Source organism: Odocoileus virginianus, chromosome 8, assembly GCF_023699985.2.
Source record: "Odocoileus virginianus isolate 20LAN1187 ecotype Illinois chromosome 8, Ovbor_1.2, whole genome shotgun sequence".
Classification (NCBI taxonomy): domain Eukaryota; kingdom Metazoa; phylum Chordata; class Mammalia; order Artiodactyla; family Cervidae; genus Odocoileus; species Odocoileus virginianus.
The window spans coordinates 14,840,598-14,862,976 of NC_069681.1; the positions used below are offsets into that span (position 1 = coordinate 14,840,598).

The 22,379-nt window shown below is 45.4% G+C and overlaps 1 protein-coding gene and 1 non-coding gene across 2 annotated transcripts in view; both read right to left on the minus strand.

Moving 5' to 3' along the window:
* Nucleotides 1–22,379, minus strand: part of SIAH3 (siah E3 ubiquitin protein ligase family member 3) — a 70,582-nt gene that overhangs the window by 21,631 nt on the left and 26,572 nt on the right. The gene's annotated exons all lie outside the window — the stretch shown is intronic.
* Nucleotides 1–22,379, minus strand: part of LOC110125079 (uncharacterized) — a 29,203-nt gene that overhangs the window by 446 nt on the left and 6,378 nt on the right. The window contains exon 2 of the transcript XR_002309965.2: nucleotides 14,129–14,331. This is a non-coding gene — a transcript (uncharacterized protein). The remainder of the gene's footprint in view (nucleotides 1–14,128; nucleotides 14,332–22,379) is intronic.

Below are 22,379 nucleotides of genomic sequence, written 5' to 3' on the forward strand. Positions count from 1 at the left end.
TGTTGAGGAACTTTTGCCTCTTGGATTATGGTCCTTGAGCTAGAAGGAGGGTAGTTTGAAAGTGGGGACTGTGCTTTATACAACTCTGACTTGCTTGGGTCACTGATAGGTGTGTTCAGTTCAGTTCAATCGCTCAGACGTTTCCGACTGTTTGTGACCCCACGGACTGCAGCACGCCAGACCTCCCTGTCCATCACCAACTCCCGGAGTTTACTCAAACTCATGTCCCTCAGGTTGGTGAGGCCATCCAACCGTCTCATCCTCTGTTGTCCCCTTCTCCTCCCACCTTCAATCTTTCCCAGCATCAGGGTCTTTTCAAATGACTCAGTTCTTTGTATCAGGTGGCCAAACTATTGGAGTTATAGCTTCAGCATCAGTCCTTCCAATGAATATTTAGGATTGATTTCCTTTAGGATTGGCAGGTTTGATCTCCTTGCAGTCCAAGGGACTCTCAAGAGTCTTCTTCAGCACCACAGTTCAAAAGCATCATTTCTTCAGTGCTCAGCTTTCTTTATGGTCCAGCTCTGTTTCCATACATGACTACTGGAAAAACCATAGCTTTGACTAGACAGACCTTTGTTGGCAAAGTAATATCCTCTGCTTTTTAATATGCTGTCTAGGTTGGTCATAGCTTTTCTTCCAAGAAGCAAGTATCTTTTAATTTCATGGCTGCAGTCACCATCTGCATTGATTTTGGAGCCCAAGAAAGTAAAGTCTGTCACTGTTTCCATTGTTTCCCCATCTATTTGCCATGAGGTGATGGGAACAGATGCCATGATCTTCGTTTTCTGAATGTTGAGTTTTAAGCCAACTTTTTCACTCTCCTCTTTCACTTTCAAGAGGCTCTTTAGTTCCTCTTCACTTTCTGCCATAAGAGTGGTATCATCTGCGTTTCTGAGGTTATTGATATTTCTCCAGGCAATCTTGATTCTAGCTTGTGCTTCATCCAGTCCAGTGTTTCTCATGATGTACTCTGCATATAGTTAAATAAGCAGGGTGACAATATACAGCCTTGACATACTCCTTTCCCAATTTGGACCTGGTCTGTTGTTCCATGTCTGGTTCTAACTGTTCCTTCTTGACCTGCCCACAGATTTCTCAGGAGGCAAGTCAGGTGGTCTGGTATTCCCATCTCTTTCAGAATTTTCCATAGTTTGTTGTGATCTACACAATCAAAAGCTTTGGCATGATCAATAATGCAGAAGTAGGTGTTTTTCTGGCATTCCTTTGCTCTTTCTATGATCCAATCAATGTTGGAAATTTTATCTCTGGTTCCTCTGCCTTTTTTTTTTTGTTCTACCACTTTATTGCTACCAACCCATCTCCCTCCCTCGTGCACACATGCTCAGTCATGTAACCCCATAGACTGTAGCCCGCCAGGCTCCTCTGTCCATGGACTTTTGCAGGCAAGAATACTGGAGTGGGTTGCCATTTCCTTCTCCACCTCTGCCTTTTCTAAATCCAGCTTGAACATCTGGAAGTTCATAGTTCATGTACTGTTGAAGTGCATGGAAAATTTTGAGCATTACTTTACTAGTGTGTGAGATGAGTAATTGTGCAGTAGTTTCAACATTCTTTGGCATTGCCCTTCTTTGGGATTGGAATGAAAACTGACCTTTTCCAGTCCTGTGGCCACTGCTGAGTTTTCCAAATTTGCTGGCATATTGAGTGTAGCACTTTCACAGCATCATCTTTTAGGATTTGAAATACCTTAACTGGAATTTCATCACCTCCACTAGGTTTGTTCATAGTGATGCTTCCTAAGGCTTACTTGACTTCTCATTCCAGAATATCTGGCTCTAGGTGAGTGATCACACCATCGTGGTTATCTACATCATGAAGATCTTTTTCATATAGTTCTTCTGTGTATTCTTGCCACCTCTTCTTAATGTCTTCTGCTTCTGGTGGATCCATACCATTTCTGTCCTTTATTGAGCCTATCTTTGCATGAAATGTTCCCTTGATATCTTGAAATCTTTTGAAGAGATCTCTAGTCTTTCCCATCCTATTGTTTTCTTCTGTTTCTTTGCATTGATCACTAAGGAAGGGTTTCTTATCTCTCCTTGCTATTCTTTGGAACTCTGTATTCAAATGGGTTTATCTTTCCTTTTCTCTTTTGCCTTTAGTTCCTCTTCTTTTCTCAGCTATTTGTAAGGCCTCCTCAGACAACCATTTTGCCTTTTTGCATTTCTTCTTCTTGGGGATCATCTTGATCTCTGCCTCCTTTACAGTGTCATGAACCTCCGTCCATAGTTCTTGAGGCACTCTGTCTATCAGATCTAATCCCTTGAATCTATTTGTCACTTCCACTGTAAAAGTGTAAGAGATTTGCTTTAGGTCATACCTGAATGGTCTACTGGTTTTTCCCTACTTTATTCAATTTAAGTCTGAATTTGGCAATAAGGAGTTCAAGATCTGGGCCACAGTCAGCTCCTGGTCTTGTTTTTGCTGACTGTATAGAGCTTCTCCATCTTTGGCTGCAAAAAAATATAATCAATGTGATTTCGGTATTGACCATCTGATGATGTCCATGTGTAGAGTCTTCTCTTGTGTTGTTGGAAGAGGGTGTTTGCCATGTAGAAGGTATGTAAAAGTGATCAAAGAGTGTCTGTCAATTTGCCTAAAGCTGGAGTGTATGGATTTTGTTTTATCCATTTATTCATCATACTTCCATGTGCTAGGAACTGTGATATATCCTGATGATACGTCTATCATCATTTAAGTCTTCCCCTAAAGAGAGCACAGTCTGATGGAGGCACAGGCTGGAAAACAGACACGGCAATACATCTGTGGGCAATGCTGTGGTAGAAACAAGCCGAGGGAGGGGGGAGCAGTGGGGAGGCAGGGAGAGAGGTCCAGCCAAGGAAAGTCTCATGGAGGAGGTGACAGCTGAGCCAAGCCTTGACTGACAAATGGGGACTGTCCTGGCAAAGGGCAGGCTATGGGGAGACAGCAGGGACATTCATGTAGACAAGAAGCTAGGACATGTCAATAGCATTCAAGGCTACAGACAGTTCAGCCAGTCTGGGAGGTAGAGATGGTCAAGGTGATTGGGGATGTTGAGATATGGCACAGACTAATCCTTGGAACACATGGATGCCCTGCTAAGGAGTTTGGATCTCATCATAAAGGCTTTGGTGGGGCCACTAAAGGATTTTAAAAGAGAGGGGAAAGAGGCTGACATAAACTAATTTCTTACTAAAAGTTTGCCAGGTGAGTAGGTTGGGATGTGAATAAGGATATAAGGTTAGTAGCAGTTAAAAATGTGTATTTTTATCCAATTACACACACCCCTTTTTAGAGATGTATATAGTTAGACACTGAAAATAGATGGATTCCTATAAAGTAAACTGTGGTTGAAACTTTTACAAATAGAATGGTTTTACATATTACATCTTTAAAAATAAAATCACTTTACATGTTATTTAGGTGAGTTCATTGTTACCATTCCTACTATTACTGTATTAATATTGTTATTCGTATATATGAGTTAAAAACAAACCTATCTCTAAAAAGCAAAGACTCCTTTTCCATTGTATATACTCTAAGGCTGTGATGGCAAACATTCAAGTTTTATGTACAATATCAGGTATTATTTTTTTTTATAGTTTTTCTTTTAAACTCATTTTTTTTATTTTATTTTTTAATTGGTGGAAAATTGCTTTATTCTTTTGTGTTGGTTTCTGCCATACAACAGTGTCATCAGTCATAATTATATATATATCCCTTCCCTCCTGAACCTCTCTCCCCTCCTGCCATCGCACTGCGCAGGTCATCACAGAGCACTGACTAAGCACCCTGTGCTACACAGCAGCTTCCCGCCAGTCATCTTTCTCACACGTGGTGGTGTGTATGGACTCTGGGAGTTGGGGATGGACAGGGAGGCCTGGCGTGCTGCGGTTCATGGGGTCGCAAAGAGTCGGACACGACTGAGCGACTGAACTGAACTGAACCGAGTGTATATATGTCAATGCCACTTTCTCAGTTCACCGCATCCTCACCTTCCTCTGCAGTGTCCACAAGTCCATTCTCCACTAGGTTCATCAGTACCATTTTTCTAGATGTAGAGAACCAAGTTGCAAAAAAATTCCAGCGATTTCCCATGTACCATGAATCCCAGCTTCATCTATTGCTAACAACTAATATAACCATCTTGCAGTGATCAAAATCAGGCAAATAAAATCGGTGCAATGCTTTTAACTACTTACGGATCTTATTCAAATTTAGGAATATGTTATTAATACTTCCTAAGTCTTGATTGCCATGTGTTTGTTCAGGGAAGCACTCACAGGGAATGAGAGGAAGTAAGAAGAACATTCACAAGAATGAGAGGAAAACAGCTCTTGACTCGATGGACCACGGATCGTGTCCTGTGTGGAGAGCCTGGGTTGAGCGAGCAGGGTCTAACTTCTTGTTTCACATTCAAATTGATCCACCAGGGCTAGAGTGCAAAGGTGGGACACATAGAGGGGTCTCCTTTCTCCCAGGGACACTTTGAGTCATTACTAAGGGCAGTGTACAAATATGAACTGAGAATGAAGTCAGAGAGGAAATTTATAAAAGTTATAGAATTACTTCAGCCTACGCAAATGTAGGAGAGCTCCAGGTGGCTCATGGTTAAGAATCTTCCTGCAAAGCAGGAGACTCAGGTTCAATCCCTGGGTCAGGAAGATCCCCTGGAGGAGGAAATGGCAACCCACTCCAGTATTTCTGCCTGGGAAATCCCTTGGACAGAGGAGCCTGGCAGGCTACAGTCCATGGGGTCACAGAGAGTCAGACGTGACAGCGATGTATGTGTACTTTCCCTGGAAGAGATGAGTTCACACAAGTAAACCTCAGAGGGATGGCAAATCTGAAAAGCAGTAGAGAAAGCTGTTTTTCCTCTCTCACATCCTCCCAAGATATAACCCCCAGGCCCAGATGGTTCCACATAGGACTGCCACCAAATCTTTACCAAACAGATGATCCTCAGCTTATTTAAATGGTTAAGCAGTCCAAGAAGGAATCTGATTTTTTTTAAAGCCTACCAAAATACTAATTATAAAATTTAATGAAGACAACATAAAAAGAGAGCTTAGACTAATCTCACTTATGAATACTGATGTAAAATTGTAATAAAATGATACAACTATAGCATGGCAGCAGCATATTGAAAGAATATCCCTTGGCTAAGAAGGGTTCAAACCAGGGATGCAAGACTGATTCAATATTAGAAAGCCGTTAATATGATTTACCATATAAGTAGATCAAAAGGAATCACATAATTATATTACTTGATGTTGTAAAGATATTTGATACAGCAAAAAAGTGAGAGACACTATCTACAAATCATATATCCAATAAGGGGCTTGTATCCAGAATATGTAAAGAACTCTTACAACCAACAAGAAGACAAGTAACCCAACTAAGAAATGGTTTAAGGCTTTGCAAGTCTTCCCTTGTGGCTCAGCTGGTAAAGAATTCACCTGCCATGCAGAAGAACTGGGTTTGATCCCTGGGAAGATTCCCTGGAAATGGGAAACACTACCCACTCCAGTATTCTGGCCTGGAGAATTCATGGGCTTTATAGAGTCTCAAAGAGAATTCCATGGACTATATAGGGTGGCAAAGATTCAGGCACGACTTAGCAGCTTTCACTTTCACTTTCTTTTGAAGATGCATTTCTCAAAAGAAGATATATAACCAACAAGCATGTAAAAAGATGTTCAGTGTCATGAGCTTTTAGGGAAATTCAGTTCCAAACCACAATGAGATACCTCTTCATGCCCCCTAAGATGGCTAAAATTAAAAAAAAAAAAAAAAAAGAGTAACAAGAATTAGTGAGGATGTGGAGAAATTGGAATCCTCATACACTGTGGGTGGAAATGTAGAATGGTACAGCTACTTTGGAAAACATTCTTTGGAATGTTTACTTTGGAAAACATTCTGGCTGCTCCTCAGAGCGTTAAACATACAATAACCACATGACCCAAACGCATATGGATTGATTTAGTGGATTTAGTACAGCAGAAAGTTGCCATTGCATCTCCCAGCTCTTCTAATGAGTTACTATTTATTTGGTGGCACACGGGCTCTTCGTTGGCGGTACACAGACTGTCTCGTTATGAAGGGCAGGCTCAGTCGCACTGAGGCATGTGGGATCTTAGTTCCCTGATCAGGAATCAGACCCATGGTCCCTGCATCCTCAGGTGGGTTCTTAACCACTGGACCACCAGGAAATCCCTTGAGTTTTAGAATCTGCATCCCCGTTCACCCATAGAGGCACAGGAGTGAGCTGAGGGCCATGGACCTGGAGAAGACAGCGTGTGTAGAGCAATCAGGACACGTGGTGGGAATATTTAACAAATTCTCAAGTACTGGATATCAGGGTTTGATTCTCTGTTTTGGCTTTTTTAATTTTTTGATTGTCTAGAGGAGTTTGAAGAAAATAATGGGGAAAATGTTTTTTTCTTAAACTAGGGTATAATTGCTTTACAGAGTGGTGTTAGTTTCTGCCGCACAATAACATAAACCAGCTTGTGTATACATACATCCCCTCTCTTGGCCCTCCCTCCCACCCCTCCAGGTCGTCACAGAGCACCGAGCTGAGATCCCTGCGCTAGCCGGCAGCTCCCCACTGTTTTATGCAGGATAGTGTGTACATGTCAATGCTTCTCTCTCAGTTCGTCCCATCCTTCCCTTCCCAAGAAAACAAAGGCAAATTACATTTTTAAATGCATTGGCTATATAGCTGTTCATTTGTGTTAACTAGTGCAAAAAATTGAGGAAACACCCTTTTATTGTGTTCTAAAATTGTTATTTGATTAAGCCAAGGAGTCATGTACACATTGAGGTCTGAGTGATACTCTGACATGTACCTTGCCTGGCTCACTTTTATCTTGTTAACGTGAAAGAAACTCTTAACCAACATTCGCAGGGAAATCACACACATTCATCAGCCCAGTGGTGATGTCTCATGATAACCTGGTCTTGTCAAGTGATGTGCCAATTGTAACTATAGGTTGGCTATGGGTACAGAGTTCAGCAGAACCTATGAAGGCATTCTGTGTGGCTATGTGGAATTTGAGATTAAGAATATTGTATATTTACTATTTTTTAGACTGGTCACAGGTAGTTGATATCAGTAAAGTTTACAGTAAACTTAGGTACATATGTATATATCCTTTTTACCCCAGAGAGCTGATTGCTAAACTTTGATCATAACATCATGTCAGGAAATTTCATGGCAGTCCAGTGGTTAGAAGCCCCTGCAGGGGGCACGGGTTCAGTCCCTGGTCAGGGATCTAAGATGCCACAAGCCATGCTGTGTGGTCAAAAAAAAAGGAAAAAAGAACAGCACTTCTTAGGCCCCTCAAAATGTGGACAAAACCCTGGGCAAAAGTGGGGAATTTTCAACTTGGCTAAGATTGTTTCCACTCTTGATGGAATGGGAAGCCAAGATATAAATTCAGTTATAGAGAAAAGAATGTTGTATTTCTTACACGTCTCAAATCATGAACATGTTTACGATTTGTACCTATTTCTCATCTGAAAGGTCTTAGTCGATTAAGAAGCTTCTGGGACTGGAGTGCCTATGTTTCTGCCTTCAGTGGCGTGTCCCCACACGGGGGATGAGTGGGCTTCCAACCCTGTTGGAACAATATTGATGGTCCGCTCTCGGTCCTGACACATAAGAGAAGTCGATGAGGGTCAGTGAGTCCTGAAGCGGACATAAATCCCGAGGCTGCCTCACATAACCCTTGAACTTTCAGCAGCTGCTGCCTTAAAGTAATTGGCTGAGTTGTTAGGAGTGAGGGTGGAGGGAATTGGCGATGCTGGGGGCTCTATAGAATCGAGACCTTTAAATGGACTCCATAATTTCCATTCCACTCTTAAGGCTGCCCTGGAAATTTATAGACTATGGTTTGGAAATCATTACAAGTACTGGACATGTTTTTTGTGCCTGCAGATCAGTGGAATGAGAATCTCTGAATGTTCTAACAAATGCCCTAGATAAATCAGACGTGCCCGGTAGAGACAGAGAGCCATGTCTGTCAGGGGTTTTGCCAGGCATGACTCCTGACTGTGGGAAGTTCAGCTGCTCCAAGACTGCAAGCAAAGTTTCAGCCAAGAGCATCAGTCCTTTGGGCCATGTTCCTCTAGCCTGGCTGAGACTCAAGTCGGGGGACAGTGGACTTAAAAGTGCCCAAGGGGCTTCCCCGAAAGAGTCCTACCTTCATACTGACCTTGTAAAATGTTTAAAATATATTAATTTTTTAAAAAGCAAGGTAAGACTGTATATGCATAATGCTATTTAATACTCATGTAAAAAATACAGTCAAACATATTGCATTAACATTTTACTGGAAGCACAAATACCAGAATTGTGGTGATCACTGGGTGGGATTGATTATAGGCAATTTTTTTCTCTTGGTGGTTTTCTATATTTTATAAGCATCCTTACAGAGCATGTGCTGGTTTTGTCATTAGAAAAATAAATGCTATTTTTCAAATAATGTGTGTAGCAGGGAGAGAGGGAGAAAGAGAGGGAGAGAAATGAAACAAAACATAAACATTAAAAAAAAAAAACCATTTAGAACTCCTTTTGGCAGCTGGGTCCAGGGTAGTCCCTTGGCCATGAGCCCCCTGTTGGAGCCAGGCCTGACCCACAGCACCCAAAGTTCCTAAACCACTGCGAAGTCCTGGGGTAACAAACTGAAGGTGCGATTCAGCAAGGGTGGCTAAGAAGCCATCAGCTTGGATCACAGTGGCCCACAGCCAGCGTTCTGGACCTCCTGGGAAACCAGGCTCTACAAGGATAGCTGGGAGAGATGCCAACCCCTCCAGTTGCTCAACTCAACACCCTCCTTTCAACGAAAGTAAGAGACAACCATCTTCAGCCGTGTCCCATGTCCATTAGGGACGCTCCGCAGTGGCTAGCTGGCTGAATGGATGGATGCACTTCTGTTTTGCACAAGATAGGAGACTGCTTCCACTCAGGGTGTGGGTGAGGAATGGTTTGCACCAGAATCGCACATATATCTTGGCTCTTGCACATGTTGTTGGGCTGATGTACTGCTGCCGCAAACCACTCTAGATATTTAAAATCCAGGAGGCATTTTTCAAACTCTGCTTCCAGTGGCTGGTATTTGGGGGCTTAGACATGGGGTATTGATGTGTCCTGGAATCAGAGCATATCGCTCTCAGAAAATAGAAAAGTACTGCAACCCACATAGGACTGGAATTTTAGCCCAGCGTTTGCATGGAGCCCGTCAATTTCTCACGTCTAGGCTCAGAGTCGGAGGCAAACATTTAGAGAACTAATGTGCTGCTCTACTCATGTGGATGATAGACATCTAGAGTTGATGCTCTTCCAAAATGATTATTTTGAACAGATTCTTCTGCTAAAATTTGACTGTGAGTTGTCACTACTGATTCACTTACAGGCATCTCTGGAGATGCGAAGCAACAAACTTTACAAACTTCCCTGGGCTCCCTGGTTCATTGTCTTTAGAGTGAAGGTCTGTATGTACAGCCTGAAAGAGCCTAGAATAGACTCTCCAGAAACGGCACAGAGTCGGAAAGAAAAAGAACCAACAGCGCGCTTGTCCATATCTTTTTGCTTGGCTTCCGCAGGAATATGCTGAGGAGCTATTCTATTATGCTCAGGGGCAGTAAAATAGGGAAGGAAGTTAAGAGTGTGAATTTTGGAGACATGGATTTGAGTCCTGGTTTAGCTGTTCATTTGCTGTGCAACCTAGGGAAAGTCACTTAACCTCTCTGAGCTTCCTACGTAAAACCAAGGCAGTAAGAGAATTCTGTCATCGGGTGATTTTAAGGAAAAGAGCAAGTCCTGTACCACAGCACGTTGTCTGGGACAGAAGAGTTGCTAGTCGGTGTTGGTAGTGGTGATGGTGATGGCGGTTGTGGTGAAGGTTTCTGGAAATTAAAGGCAGGACTAGTTGGAGGGGGTGAAGGGTGGAGATAGTTGGTACTCTGGCCAGAAGGGAGGCAATGAGCAGGAGAGAAATTAATGTTTTCAGCCTCACTAGATTTTGAAAACTCTGTAATGAGGCTTTGTTTATAGGACGAATAGATGTTCTGGAAAAGTATTTTTAATGCCTTCTAAATGACACCTCCTACGGGTGACTTTTCTGATTTCAGGAAACCATTATCAGGGTCTTAGGGCTACGAAACTGTGGTCCTGGTATACTTCCTGTCCTGAAGTTCCTTGCAGACAGGAAATAACTGCTTCTGTTGTCAGCTGCTCCAGTTTCTCCTTCCAAAGGTTCCCAGGGCCGTCCTATCCTGAGGCTTGCCGCTCTTGGTTTAACTGCCGTTTCTCATGTCCATCAGCCTCTACTTACGTAGGACTCGGAGGTCATTTGGGGGAAGGTCTTGCAAAGGGAAGGTGTTTCTGTCTCTGGGGAACCAGGGAACGTCTAACCTGGTCCTGCTGTGAGGATGGCTCTGGACTTTCAGTGATTCCTCAGCTGTCAGTTTGGGAGAGTTAGATCACCTGGAGAGGGACAGCTCCCCTGGGGAGGGCTAGAACCCCTAGGAGAGAGGGATCATCTGGGCATGGATGCCAGGGACACATTCAGAGAACAGGAGCCAGGCTCACGCTGTGCCCTCTTTTTAGCCCAGAGCGGCTCATCCAGAGTACACCTCCCAGCACAGGTGGAGATGGAAAAGAAACCAGTGGGTCACGTCGAGCAGACCAAGGACTCCGAGGAGGAGCGGCCTGTGGGCTCCCAAGCTGCTCGATGCAGAAACGTGACCTGAGGTTGATCGTGCAGGGCCAGGCTTGGAGATGGCTTCCAAGCTCGCTAGTTTTCCCAGGGTGCTCACTTTCAGGCTCTCTTTTTGTCCTCACCTACACCCCAGGATCGTTGATTCAATGGACATGAGTTTCAGCAAATTCTGGGAAATAGTGGAGGATCAGGAAGCCTGGCATGCTGCAGCCCAAGGGGTTGTAAAGAGTCAGACATGACTGAGCAACTGAACGACAATCACACCCCAGAAGAGAGGACGGACACCCCCCTGAGCCCACTTCACACAGCTTGGACAGGGTGATGGTCCCATTCCTAGTTTATCCTTTTTTTTTTTTTTTCCTGAAGGAGGTTAAAAACAGTGCCTGCTGAAGAATTCCCCAAGGACTTTGTTAACCGCATCCCATTACTCTTCACAGTCATTCTGGAGCAGTGGGTGGCTAATATTACAATGATTATAACGATCATTATCATGACATAGAATCCCTGGGAATCTGTGGCACAGTTTTCTTACTGCCATACTTTTCTGTGGCACATATTGGGGGCACGAGTGTGTGTATGTATATGTATGCATGTGTGCGTGCCAAGTTGCTCAGTCATATCCAACTCTTTGTGGCCCTATGGCCTATAGCCCATACAGTCCAGGCTCCTCTGTCTATGGGATTCTCCAGGTAAGAATACTGGAGTGGCTTGCCATGTCCTCCTCCAAGGGATCTTCCTGACCCAGGGATCGAGCCCGTGTCTCTTACATCTCCTGGGTTGGCAGGCAGGTTCTTTACCACTGGTGCCACCTGGGAAGCCCATGTATATGTATAGATATATTGATACCTAGATAGGTAGATCCTGTTGGTTCTGCAAGGAGATCCAACCAGTCAATCCTAAAGGAAATCAGTCCTGAATATTCATTAGAAGAACTGATGCTGAAGCTGAAACTCCAATACTTTGGCCACCTGATGCGAACAACTGACTCAGTGAAAAAGACCCTGATGCTGGGAAAGATTGAAGGCAGGAGAAGGGGATGACAAAGGATGATATGGTTGGATGGCATCACTGACTTGATGGACATGAGTTTGGTGATGGACAGGGAAGCCTGTGCTGCAGTCCATGGGGTTGCAAAGAGTCAGACATGGCTGAGCAACTGAATGGAACTGATTGGTTCTGTTCTCTGGAGAATCCTGATTAATACATGTGGCATATTTTTATAACGATAAAATATCATTATCTTTAGGTTCATTTGAAAGTATTACATCTTATCTACCAGGAAACACCATGCTTTCTGGCTTTTTCTGTTGATTGAAGGTGTTCACAGTATGATCCCAGAGGGCTTGGTAGGCAAAAAAAAAAAAACTACAGCCCTGAATTCCATGCCTGCCCCAGCCCGCTGAGTCTCGAGAGTCTAGACAAGTCAATCAACTTCCTGGGAATCAGTTTCTCCATCTGTCACACAGCTGACGGCAGCAGTTAAGGTGTTACGCACAGGGAGCCTCATAATAAGAATGACAGCAGGTACTGCCTAGAGAACTCTTTCCAGGAGCCAGGCCTCACATGAAGCACGCCATACGCAGCCTCTCCTTTCATTCTCACAACAAAGCCACAAGTTAGGCATCATCATCAGCCCCGTTCTAGAGATGAGGAAACCGAGGCACAGAGAAACGTTGCCACATCGCTCAGGTTCACACAGGAGGTTAGAGGCAGGAGTGAAGCCGGGCAGCCTTCCTACTAGACCTGCACTGAGGCCGAGGACTGCGGGTGAAGCCCCCTCTGTGCGGGCTAGGTCGCTTCAGTCGTGGACTGCAGCCTGCCAGGCTCCTCTGCCACGGGATTCTCCAGGCAAGAATACTGGGTTAGGTTGCCATGCCCTCTTCCAGGGGGTCTTCCCAACCCAGGGATCGAACCCAGGTCTCCCGCATTGCAGGTGGATTCTTTGCCATCTGAGCCACCAGCGAAACCCGAGAATACTGGAGTGGATAGCCTCTCCCTTCTCTATTGGAACTTCCCAACCCAGGAATCGAACCTGAGTCTCTCATGTCTCCTGGACTGGCAGGCAGGCTCTTTACCACCACGCCCCCTGGGAAGCCCCCTCTGGTTTGCATCTGTTCTGCACCACCCCATCACTCTGCTCCAGGGGAAAGAAAGGCCACAGGAAGGGTGCCCTGTGCTCTGGCAACCTGCTGGCCCCTGGTTCTACCAGCCTCTTTATCTCAGCATCCTGGTGACCAGACCAGACTGGCATAAAGACAGTGAAGTGAGGCTTTATCTGGTGTTCATATCCCAGCAGAAGTAAGGGAGCCCCGTATTTCCACTAACCTGGGGAGTGGGAAATTATGTGTGTGCGTCTCATTTTTATATTTATAAATATAAAATTTATAAATATAAACTATAAATATATATTTATAAAATGTTGTTATAAATTAGAACAGCTGAGTCATAAAGCCTTGCAGGAACAGCATTTGTCCGGGTGTAAATGTCAACAAAACCCCCAGGACAGCAGCCCTCTGGGGTGCGCCCTCTAATTACACTTGCTCTGAGCAGTCACGGGGCACCCCCTCACCTTCGCTTGCCTCGCCTCACCGAGATGCTGAAGGCTCACCCGGCTGCTCTCTTCAAAGCACAGAGGTTTGGGATGTGGGCTTCCACCTGCCCCAGGCCCACAGACATTAGGGGCAGGTCTGCTCGATGGTGATGGTGCCCAGTGATTCTTAGGCCCTTCCGGGTACCCACTGCCCTGCTTCTCACCTCCTTCCCTGAGTAACCTGGGGAGAAGAGACTCTCCACCAGGGCCGCTTCTGTGAGAGTCTCTGGGTTCCCTGAGGTTTCTCTTTCCCCTCCTCTCCCAGATCCTGGGGTCCTTGGAGCAGCCTCACCGGGGAATAGCCAGCTGTGGGGCTTCCTCCTAACACGCTGCTGCCGATCCTGTTTCCTGGAGGGCCCATCCCTGCCCCCGGGCCTTTGCACCACACATTCTGTCTTCCTGGAGAGTCCTGTCCTCCCCAAAGTCTCCCGGCCAGGCTCCGTTGCTCCTCTGGTGTGTTCCCCTCTGTGTCTTGTACACAGATGTGTGCATGTGTGTTCAGTCGCTCAGTCATATCCTACCGCTTTGTGACCCCATGGACTGTAGCCCGCCAGGCTCCTCTGTCCATGGGGATTCTCCAGGCAAGAATACTGGAGTGGGTTGCCTTGCCCTCCTTCAGGGGATTTTCCTGGCCCAGGGATCAAACTCGCTTCTCCTGCATTGGCAGGCAGATTCTCTACCATGAGCCACCAGGGAAGCCCTCTAATTAATGACACAAAGATTCAAATTACAAACATGCGTTATTTTAGTGGCTCCGTAGCTCTCTTAATTTTATCATCACCTAGATAGGGCCCCCAGGAAATACCTGTTTGTGATGATTTGGTTGGTAATCAGTGAAGTGGGGCAGAAAAGCAGCGAAGGGGAGGATCTGCAACTCAGCAAGCTGGGTAGGAAGAGAGAGCAGAACAAATGTGCCCTGTGAGATGCCTGGGGGTTCTTCTTCACGGGCCAGATTGATGTCTGGTTCTTATCTTTCAGCACCACCCTCCAGGATGCAGGGCTGAGGGCCTGGAGAGGGGGCAGAGTGATTTATGGGGGCCATCAGCAGCGGTTACAGGGAATGCATCATACCTGTGTGCTCTTTGCTGGGACTATATGCTTCTGCTCTTGGAGCATCTGTCCGCAGCTGCAGGGGATGGGTGGGACCCAGGGCATCTCGGAGGAGTCTGGGTCCTGGGGTTGCCAGTCCAGGCTCCCCGGGTTAGTCTAAGAGCCCTCCAGCTACTCACTACTTTCTGAAGACACCGAGGTCTTGACTCTCATCTGCCTGTTATCCCGCTCCTGTAATTGGGGAACCATGGGCAGAAAAATTGCAGTCTTTCTGGAATGTGATTTGGGGACTTGTTTTTCAGCTCTGTTGTAAATTTCTTAGAGGTGAATATGTGCATTTGTGCTAAGTCACTTCAGTCGTGTCTGACTCTTGGCAACCCTATAGACTGTAGCCCACCAGGCTCCTCTGTCCATGGGATTCTCCAGGCAAGAATACTGGAGTGGGTTGCCCTGCCCTCCTCCAGGGGATCTTCCCGACCCAGGGATCAAACCCATGTCTCTTAAGTCTCCTGCATTGGCCCGTGGGTTCTTTGCCAGTAACACCACCTGGGAAGCCCAGAGGTTTTTTAAATATATTACCCTGGTAATCACTCATTACTTTTTCAAAGTGTAGGCAGACCTCAGAGAGATTGCCAGCCAGGCATGATAAAGAGAATATTGCAATAAAGCAAGTCACACACAGTTTTAAATTTCCCAGTGCATATAAAAGTTTACACTATACTGTAGTCTATTAAGTGTACATGAGCATTATGTCTAAAAAAGCAATGTACATATCTTAATTTAAAAATAGTTTATTACCGAAAAGGTACTAACCATCCTCTGATAATCCAAGGTTGCCACAAAGCTTCAAACCTTCCATTTGTAAACAACACGAAATCTGTGTAGCATACTAAGACGAGGTACTAATCTAGGCAGCATACTGGATCACATGGAAACACCCTGAGTTAAATGGGTTTGTTTTATAACTAAACAAACTGCATTTGAACTTGAATCTTTTCTGATCTAAGCTTTAGCTCTGAATTATTACTCAAGAGTGATTAATGCCATGGAAAAGTGAGCTAAAGTTTTCATTATCAAGTGTGCACATAGAGAGAGAATGGTGGGGGGATGCCAAATTAATTGATATTTATAAGAATTGCCTCTGGGATGTAAGATTATGGGCCATTTAAAATTTTAATATTTTTATTGACAAAGTTTGAAAATGAACGTGTATTTTTCATCCAGTCAGGCAAATGTTATTTTTAGAAGAGTCAGTATCCTCAGTACAGTTGAGAAATATTTGTTATGTGAGACAAATAACAGACATAGGGGATGGACACTCATCCTTACTCTGAAACAAGAGGAGCTGGTCTGAAAGCTACTGTGCTTTCCAACTCTACCTCCTGCCCCCATGGCCTCTATCCCAGCCTTAAATATTACCTCCATGCAGTTCTGTTTATTTCCTTTATTAAAGAGCAAATGCAGGCTGCAGGTCATGTGGTCCTCGTAGATGTCTATACTCGGGTTGCCCTAGAGAGGGATAAGCCCGAGGGATTCTTTTAATCCGCAGGACAGACATCTTCTCCTTCGGTTTAACTGGTCCCTCTGCTGTTGATGTTCAGTCACTGACTTGTGTCTGACTCTTTGTGACCCCATGGACTGTAGCCCACCAGGCTCCTCTGTCCATGGGATTTCCAAGGCAAGAATACTGGACTGGGCTGCCGTTTCTTCTTCTAGGGGGTCTTTGTGACCCAGGGATTAAACCCTCATCTCCTGCATTAGCAGGTGGATTCTTTACCACTGAGCCACCAAAGAAGCCCTTCTGCTGTAGCTTCAAGCTATTAGCTCTTCTTTGAACCTCAGTTGAAGGTGGGCACCATATTCCATAATAGTGTTTGCATAATAACAGAATCACAACTCATATTTGCGTGAAGCTTCCGAGTGGCGGTTTCTCAGGTTTCTCTGCTCAGCTGATTCGCCTGGGGAGCTTTTACTGCCCCACCCACCCCCGCCTGTTGACTTAATTAGTCTGGGGTGCCCCCCCTACTTCTGGAGGCTTGTGAAGGCTCCCTAGGTGATTCTGATAGACAGCCAGTGCTAAGAAGTGCTGCTTCCAAGTTTTTAAAGCACGGGTCTACTATTTTAGCTGATCCTCAGAACCGCTAGAGGCAAGGCAAGTCTGCCCCAGTTTCTGAGGTAAGTCTTTTTATAGCCACTACTTTAGCAACCTTAAGTCTCGAGTTCTATCTCTGGAGTTTTTCCAATTTTCTTTTTTTTGTGAAACCTACGGTTGATATGCCTTCCAGCTTTAAAATACTCCAATTACCTGAATGTTAACTCTCAGCTCTAGAGAGCTTGGTCTGTTTCCGTGATCTCCCCAAGCACTGGCAAGACTTTAGCCTCAGCCTTTTACTATCCATGAAATTAAAAGATGCTTGCTCCTTGGAAGAAAAGCTATGACAAACCTAGATAACATATTCAAAAGCAGAGACATCACTTTGCCAACAAAGGTGGTTTTTCCAATAGTCATGTACAGATGTGAGAGTTGGACGATAAAGAAGGCTGAGTGATGATGTTTTCAAATTGTGGTGCTGGAGAAGACTCTTGAGAGTTCCTTGGACTGCAAGGAGATCCAACCAGTCCATCCTAAAGGGAATCAAGCCTGAATATTCATTGGAAGAACTGATGCTGAAGTTGCAGCTCCAATACTTTGGCCACCTGATGTGAAGAGCTGGCCCACGGGAAAAGACCCTGATGCTGGGAAAGATTGAAGGAGGGAAGAGAAGGAGGCAATAGATGATGAAATGGTTTGATGGCATCACCAACTCCGTGAACATGGATTTGAGCAAACTCTGGGAGATAGTGGAGGACAAGTAAGCCTGGCGTGCTGCAGTCCATGGGATCACAGAGAGTCAGACATGACTTAGCAACTGAACAGCAACTTTTACTATCCCAAAGACACCAGGAAGCTTTGCCTACTCCCCTCCACCCACATTATCCTTCCCTACCCTTAAGACAAAGAGGTCCTCAGATACAAATGCCTTCAGCATAATCAGATACAGTGAAAATGTTCTTCTGATGGTTTAATCCCATCAACCCACAGTGGGGAGGGGAGAGGGGTGGGTGACCCTGGTTTGTATCAGGAGTGTGTCCACCCCACCTGTCACCTTGGGTGCCTTGCTTCCTGCTCCGAGCCTCAGTCTGTCCCTCTGTAATGTCATCAGGACGTTGTTTTGCTGGCCAACATAGTAGACCCTACAAAGTTCAAAGACATGTTTTCTTCCATTTTATCTCCGCTTGCTGTAACTTAGGGCAATTTTTACATCCCGTTTTATGAACCAGGCAAATTTGACTTAAAGAGGTTTAAGTGACTTGTTCAGAATCACGCAAATAGAAACCGGCAGAACTTGGTTTTGAAGTCAATTCCTATTAGTTCCAAGCCCTTAATTCATCTCACTGTGCCATATTAAGTTCCCTGAACATGTCAATTATGTTCTCCACCCCGGAGGGTTGTCAGTGGGACTGAGCGTGATAAGGCCCAGAAGCAGGCAGGCCACCTGGCCCATCTTGCAGTCACTAAAGCGTTGTTATTAATAAAAAGAGTAACAAGGACCACGGCCCCACCACTCATTGTCTTTCCCACATCTTCCTTCTCTCCCATCTCTGTATGGTCAAAGGTTCTGGGCCTGATCTCATCTAACTAAAGCACAATCTCTGGGGGTGGTGCCCAGGTTTGGGCATTTTTCCCCCTTCTTTTAAAGATTGCTAGCTGAGTCTACCATGCAGGCAGGGTTGGAAACCACTTGATAAAATCTCTCTGGACCCCTAGACTACATCACACAGAGCCTGGAATGTAAAGAAAGTGGGGTCGTGGATTTATAAAAATAGTGCACCGGAACTGGAAAATCCAGCTTTAAATCTTGCTCTACCACTTATTAGAGAAAAGGACTTATTCTCTCTGAGCCTCAGATTCCTCACTTTAAAAAAACAAAAATAGAAAACAGGCTGTCCTCTCGTGTCTGTAGGGCTGGGCTGAGAAATTGGGAGACTTAGCCTGTGCAGGCGTGCTCACGTCCTTGCATGCCAGTATGCGGTACCCGGTTGGGCACTAGGATACCATCACTAAATATTTAGTGATTTCACAAGATCTTGCCTACCCATCTATTCTTCACCCTTAAAGATGAAGCCAGGAGAAATAAATAAGAAATATAATTGCGTCTCACACTTCAGGACTCCCTAGGCAGCTCGCATTAATAGGTCTCTTCAGCTGTCATCTAAGTGCTAATAATTCCTGGGCGTTTTGATGGTAGCACTTTCTCCCAGAGATGAATTGACCCCAGCTAAGAGCCCAGCTCCTTCCCAAATCTCATTACAATCAGCCTTGATGGCAGACAGGCTTCAGAATGTAACAAAATTAGAGCTTTTAAATCATTATCTCAACTCTAGGAGTGTCACATTAATAAATGGGAAGGAAGATGATAGAGAAAGGCAGAGAAGGGATTGCAGCCTCCATGACAGAGCCTCACATCACACTGCTCATCATTAAACACAGGAAGGGGAACCGATTTCACCAAAGCCAGGAGCCTCGCTCCCAGCCAAGTCACAGTGATGTGCTCAGCGCTAAATCTGAACTGACCTTTTCACACCTTTGTAAATTAGTGCTCTAGCTGACTCGCTTCTCCCAGTTCACTTTCCTACTGAAGGTAATGGTGTGTGCGTGCTAAATTGCTTCAGTTATGTCCGACTCTGTGCAACCCTATGGACTGTAGCCCACCAGGCTCCTCTGTCCATGGGATTCTCCAGGCAAGAACACTGGAGTGGGTTGCCTCGCCCTCCTCCAGGGGATCTTCCCAACCCAGGCATCGAACCCTAGTCTCTGATGTCTCCTGCATTGTCAGGTAGGTTCTTTATCACTAGCGCCACCTGGGAAGGTCATGGTGGGGGGGAAGAAAAAGCCAGTGTCTTTTATGAAACATCTTGGTGAACAGTAAGTGACTTAGGAGGCAGCCCTTCCTGTCGCTGCAATGACTTTCCCTCTCGCTGCTTTCTGGAGTTTCTGAGCCTCTCATCACCTGTCCATTCATTCCTCTAGCATCAGTGCACACCTGTCACATGTGAAGTACCAGGTAGACCCTGCGGAGCATCCGAAGATGAAAACCAGGTCATGTTTCTACTTCCTACTTATCTCCCAGATAGACTGAGTTTCCCACCACCAGCCCTCTCCCAAGTGTGTGTCCTTGGCATTTCTTTTCTGGATATTTTTGATGCTTCTAGAGGGCCTTCTGCCAGCATTCTCTCTCCTGAGTTGAAGACACCTCTTTCCACTCCCGGACCCCACCCAGAGACAGTTATTGGAGAAGCTTCTTCTTCCCCCAGGTCACACCGGCCCCAGCCACACACAGCCTCTGGGCTTTGTCATTATCCCGGTTTGTCCATAGGATGACCCTCTCCCCTGCCTCCTCCTTACTCCTGCACTCGTTCCCCAAGACCCAGCTCTCCTGCAGAGGCTCCCCACACGTGCAGACAAAACCCAGGACGCTCAGGGCCCTGGCTTCATCCCTCAGGCTCCCAACACCCCGGCCCCGAAGCTTGCTTTCTTGGTTTCATCTTAGCCTTTCCCCCAAAGATGTTTTCCCCCAAGCCTTGCAGGCCTGGTTCTGGAAACTTTCTCTTCATTTAAATTTGAACTCACATGCTATTTGTTTAAAGAAGGGGTGACTCAATTCATTGTTGTTGTTCAGTCCCTAAGTCACGTCTGACTCTGTGACCCCATGGACTGCCGCACACCAGACTTCCCTGTTCTTCACTGTCTCCCGGAGTTTGTTCAGACTCGTGTTCATTGAGTTGATGATGCCATCCTGCCATCTTACCCTCTGTCACCCCCTTCTATTCTTGCCCTTAATCTTTCCCAGCATCAAGGTATTTTCCAATGAGTCAACTCTCCACATCAGGTGGCTAAAGTATTGGAGCTTCAGCTTCAGCATCAGTCCTTCCAGTGAATATTCAGGGTTGATTTCCTCTAGGATGGACTGGTTTGATCTCCTTGCTGTTCAAGTTAATACATTTGTTTATTTACTTGAATTTTATTTTTCTTCCTCCCTGGACTAGATTGAGATCAGCCCCGTGAGATCAAGAACCTGTTTATCTTATTCATTAATATGTCCCCAGAGCCTAGGACAATGCTTGATACATTTTATGTGTTAAACAAATATTTTAATGAATGGATGGATGGCTCAATCAACCACCTTCTCTGCAAGCCCTCCTTGGCTCTCCAAGTTATGTTATTATAGGAACGCTATGCTTTCTCTTATCACTCTCCTCCTGTCTGTGTTGCAGCTTTTATTAGCCATTAGTGGACTGTACCAAAATCAGAGTTCTTAGCCACTGACATCCTTAAATACACTTGCTCAAATTGGAACAATGGATTTGCCTTCCAGGACCTGACCTTCCCACAGGAGGGGAGAGGCATTGTCAGAAAGACCTCAGTCCTCTGCGTGAGCTCTAAGTGCCCAAAAGGGAAGAGGTGAGGTGTCACAGGGCCACATGCCATGCCTGGGCTTCAAAGTCTGCCTAGCTGCCCACAGTCCTGGGGTGACAGACACCCCAGATTGATACCCAAGCCAACCATAACCTCAAGATTCCCTCAGACTGTTTCTGGGAGACATACATGTGGACTGGGAAGAACTCAGGGCACTAGATTTGTCCATGGAGTAACCAACAGCCTTAGGACATAATACCAGTTCTATTTTCTTCACGGCTAATAGTAGTTCATGGCAGCTTAATGGCCATTTACAGCTCTGAGCCAATCACTGTTCTTTGTTTCCATGCCCTGGCAGTTCTGGGTGGCTGTGTGACCAGCTCTGGTCAATGGAATTTAAGGGCCACCGTTTGGAGGGGGGCATTCTGAGAAAGCTTTCGCTTTCCCTTTTGGGTACACTGTCACCCCTTCTCCTTCTATTTGTCTTGAGTGAAGTCAAGATGGCTGGAGCTTCAGCAAGCATATTGCAACTATGAGGCTATGTACCCTGACAAAAGGGCAAGAGAATCACAGAGAGACCAAAACTGAAATTTTGAGAACCGAAACTAATGCTGGAAACTACCTACGCTTAGGCTTTGTTTTGTGAGAAAAATAGACCTATATTTCTTCAAGCTACTTCAGTTCAGTTCAGTCGCTCAGTCGTGTCTGACTCTTTGAGACCTCATGGACTGCAGCACACCAGGCTTCCCTGTCCATCACCAACTCCCGGAGCTTGCTCAAACTCATGTCCATCGAGTCAGTGATGCTATCCAACCATTTCATCCTCTATCGCTCCCCTTCTCCTCCTGCCTTCAATCTTTCCCAGCATCAGGGTCTTTTTCAATGAGTCAGTTCTTCACATCAGGTGGCTAAAGTACTGGAGCTTCAGCTTCAGCATCTGTCCTTCTAGTGAATATTCAGGACTGGTTGCCTTTAAGATTGACTGGTTTGAGAGTCCCCTGGACTGCAAGGAGATCAAACCAGTCAGGCTACTTACTGATGCTTAATTATTCTGTTATTTGTTAACGGATAGGGAACTATACCAACATGTCTAGTCCAGGCCTGGAGCTGATCCAGAAGGTCATGGAATTCTCAGAGGGATTGGGAAAGCACTAGACAGCAGATGATGAAACCAAGAACCGGCAGCTTGCTCCTGGGACAGACACACGAGTCCTGTCAGCTTCAGGAGATGCCTAAGCTCCTGGCTACATCTTGCTCTGGTTAAAAAGCACCGGTAGGGTGCTCTTGGGTCTGACTACATGAAACCAAAGTGATATTCCCCTTCCAACTCATTGCCACCTCTCTCAATACAACTTTTTGTTTTATCAGTCTTTCCCACCATGATAAAGCCCTCTTTCCTTCCGCAGTTCTTTGCCGCTCCTTCACTCAAGGCTGGCTTCATGGGCATCAGAAATGTCCAGGGACACAGGGCTCTGCACTTAAGATGGTCTCAGACTTGATTTAATGCACTATGGTCACTGCTGTGAAATTCTTAAATTAAAAAAAAATT